The sequence below is a fragment of the Rutidosis leptorrhynchoides genome, chromosome 9 (assembly GCF_046630445.1).
Source record: "Rutidosis leptorrhynchoides isolate AG116_Rl617_1_P2 chromosome 9, CSIRO_AGI_Rlap_v1, whole genome shotgun sequence".
Classification (NCBI taxonomy): domain Eukaryota; kingdom Viridiplantae; phylum Streptophyta; class Magnoliopsida; order Asterales; family Asteraceae; genus Rutidosis; species Rutidosis leptorrhynchoides.
Window position 1 is genome coordinate 158426329 of NC_092341.1, and position 4005 is coordinate 158430333.

A 4005-nucleotide genomic window follows, 5' to 3' on the forward strand; every position below is an offset into this window, starting at 1 on the left:
TTGGGCAGTTTTTAACCGTTGTTGAATTTGGATGATCTTCTCGGTAGTTTCTTGTATAATCTCCGGACCCGTAATCTGTCTATCCCCCACTTCACTCCAACAAATCGGAGACCTGCACTTTCTACCATAAAGTGCTTCAAACGGCGCCATCTCAATGCTTGAATGGTAGCTGTTGTTGTAGGAAAATTCTGCTAACGGTAGATGTCGATCCCAACTGTTTCTGAAATCAATAACACATGCTCGTAGCATGTCTTCAAGCGTTTGTATCGTTCTTTCGCTCTGCCCATCAGTTTGTGGATGATAGGCAGTACTCATGTCTAGACGAGTTCCTAATGCTTGCTGTAATGTCTGCCAGAATCTTGAAATAAATCTGCCATCCCTATCAGAGATAATAGAGATTGGTATTCCATGTCTGGAGACGACTTCCTTCAAATACAGTCGTGCTAACTTCTCCATCTTGTCATCTTCTCTTATTGGCAGGAAGTGTGCTGATTTGGTGAGACGATCAACTATTACCCAAATAGTATCAAAACCACTTGCAGTCCTTGGCAATTTAGTGATGAAATCCATGGTAATGTTTTCCCATTTCCATTCTGGGATTTTGGGTTGTTGAAGTAGACCTGATGGTTTCTGATGCTCAGCTTTGACCTTAGAACACGTCAAACATTCTCCTACGTATTTAGCAACATCGACTTTCATACCCGGCCACCAAAAATGTTTCTTGAGATCCTTGTACATCTTCCCCGTTCCAGGATGTATTGAGTATCTGGTTTTATGAGCTTCTCTAAGTACCATTTCTCTCATATCTCCAAATTTTGGTACCCAAATCCTTTCAACCCTATACCTGGTTCCGTCTTCCCGAATATTAAGATGCTGCTCCGATCCTTTGGGTATTTCATCCTTTAAATTTCCCTCTTTTAAAACTCCTTGTTGCGCCTCCTTTATTTGAGTAGTAAGGTTATTATGAATCATTATATTCAAAGATTTTACTCGAATGGGTTCTCTATCCTTCCTGCTCAAGGCATCGGCTACCACATTTGCCTTCCCCGGGTGGTAACGAATCTCAAAGTCGTAATCATTCAATAATTCAATCCACCTACGCTGCCTCATATTCAGTTGTTTCTGATTAAATATGTGTTGAAGACTTTTGTGGTCGGTATATATAATACTTTTGACCCCATATAAGTAGTGCCTCCAAGTCTTTAATGAAAAAACAACCGCGCCTAATTCCAAATCATGCGTCGTATAATTTTGCTCGTGAATCTTCAATTGTCTAGACGCATAAGCAATCACCTTCGTTCGTTGCATTAATACACAATCGAGACCTTGCTTTGATGCGTCACAATAAATCACAAAATCATCATTCCCTTCAGGCAATGACAATATAGGTGCCGTAGTTAGCTTTTTCTTCAATAACTGAAACGCTTTCTCTTGTTCATCATTCCATTCAAATTTCTTCCCTTTATGCGTTAATGCAGTCAAGGGTTTTGCTATTCTGGAAAAGTCTTGGATGAACCTTCTGTAGTAACCAGCTAGTCCTAAAAACTGGCATATGTGTTTCGGAGTTTTCGGGGTTTCCCACTTTTCAACAGTTTCTATCTTTGCCGGATCCACCTTAATACCTTCTTTGTTCACTATGTGACCGAGGAATTGAACTTCTTCCAACCAAAATGTACACTTTGAAAACTTAGCGTACAATTCTTCCTTCCTCAATACTTCTAACACCTTTCTCAAATGTTCACCATGTTCTTGGTCATTCTTTGAGTAAATAAGTATGTCATCAATGAAAACAATGACAAACTTGTCAAGGTATGGTCCACACACTCGGTTCATAAGGTCCATGAACACAGCTGGTGCATTAGTTAAACCAAACGGCATGACCATAAACTCGTAATGACCGTAACGTGTTCTGAAAGCAGTCTTTGGAATATCATCTTCTTTCACCCGCATTTGATGATACCCGGAACGTAAGTCAATCTTTGAATAAACAGACGAGCCTTGTAGTTGATCAAATAAGTCGTTGATTCTCGGTAGTGGGTAACGGTTCTTGATGGTAAGTTTGTTCAACTCTCGGTAGTCGATACACAACCTGAATGTACCATCTTTCTTCTTGACAAACAAAACAGGAGCTCCCCACGGTGATGTGCTTGGTCGAATGAAACCACGCTCTAAAAGTTCTTGTAATTGGCTTTACAGTTCTTTCATCTCGCTGGGTGCGAGTCTGTAAGGAGCACGAGCTATTGGTGCAGCTCCTGGTACAAGATCTATTTGAAATTCAACGGATCGATGTGGGGGTAATCCCGGTAATTCTTTCGGAAATACATCGGGAAATTCTTTTGCAATGGGAACATCATTGATGCTCTTTTCTTCAGTTTGTACTTTCTCGACGTGTGCTAGAACAGCATAGCAACCTTTTCTTATTAGTTTTTGTGCCTTCAAATTACTAATAAGATGTAGCTTCGTGTTGCCCTTTTCTCCGTACACCATTAAGGGTTTTCCTTTTTCTCGTATAATGCGAATTGCATTTTAGTAACAAACGATCTCTGCTTTCACTTCTTTCAACCAGTCCATACCGATTATCACATCAAAACTCCCTAACTCTACTGGTATCAAATCAATCTTAAATGTTTCGCTAACCAGTTTAATTTCTCGATTCTGACATATATTATCTGCTGAAATTAATTTACCATTTGCTAATTCGAGTAAAAATTTACTATCCAAAGGCGTCAATGGACAACTTAATTTAGCACAAAAATCTCTACTCATATAGCTTCTATCCGCACCCGAATCAAATAAAACGTAAGCAGATTTATTGTCAATAAGAAACGTACCCGTAACAAGCTCCGGGTCTTCCTGTGCCTCTGCCGCATTAATATTGAAAACTCTTCCGCGGCCTTGTCCATTCGTGTTCTCCTGGTTCGGGCAATTTCTAATAATGTGGCCCGGTTTTCCACATTTATAACAAACTACATTGGCATAACTTGCTCCGACACTACTTGCTCCACCATTACTCGTTCCGACACCATTTGTTCCTTTCGTTCTATTAACCCCTGGTCCGTAGACTTCACACTTCTCCGCGCTATGACCATTTCTTTTACACTTGTTGCAAAATTTGGTGCAGAACCCCGAGTGATACTTTTCACACCTTTGGCATAGCTGCTTCTGATTGTTGTTGTTGTTGCGGTTATTATTGTTGTTGGAATGATTGTTGTAGTTGCTGTTGCTGTTGTTGTTGTTGTTGTTGTTGTTGTTGTTGGGCCGTTTGTTATAGTTGCGATTGATGTTGCGATTGTTGGGATAATTGTTGCGATTATTGTTGTAATTGCTGTTGTTGTTGTATTGGTGATTCTTATCACCGTTTTCCTCCCACTTTCTTTTGACTTGCTTCACATTGGCCTCTTCAGCAGTCTGTTCTTTAATTCTTTCTTCAATCTGGTTCACTAGTTTGTGAGCCATTCTACATGCCTGTTGTATGGAGGCGGGCTCGTGTGAACTTATATCTTCTTGGATTCTTTCCGGTAATCCTTTCACAAACGCGTCGATCTTCTCTTCCTCATCTTCGAATGCTCCCGGACACAATAGGCACAATTCTGTAAATCGTCTTTCGTACGTGGTAATATCAAATCCTTGGGTTCGTAACCCTCTAAGTTCTGTCTTGAGCTTATTGACCTCGGTTCTGGGACGGTACTTCTCGTTCATCAAGTGTTTGAATGCTGACCACGGTAGTGCGTACGCATCGTCTTGTCCCACTTGCTCTAGATAGGTATTCCACCATGTTAACGCAGAACCTGTGAAGGTATGCGTAGCGTACTTCACTTTGTCCTCTTCAGTACACTTACTTATGGCAAACACCGATTCGACCTTCTCGGTCCACCGTTTCAATCCGATCGGTCCTTCGGTTCCATCAAATTCCAAAGGTTTGCAGGCAGTGAATTCTTTGTAGGTGCATCCTACACGATTTCCTGTACTGCTAGATCCAAGGTTATTATTGGTATGTAGCGCAGC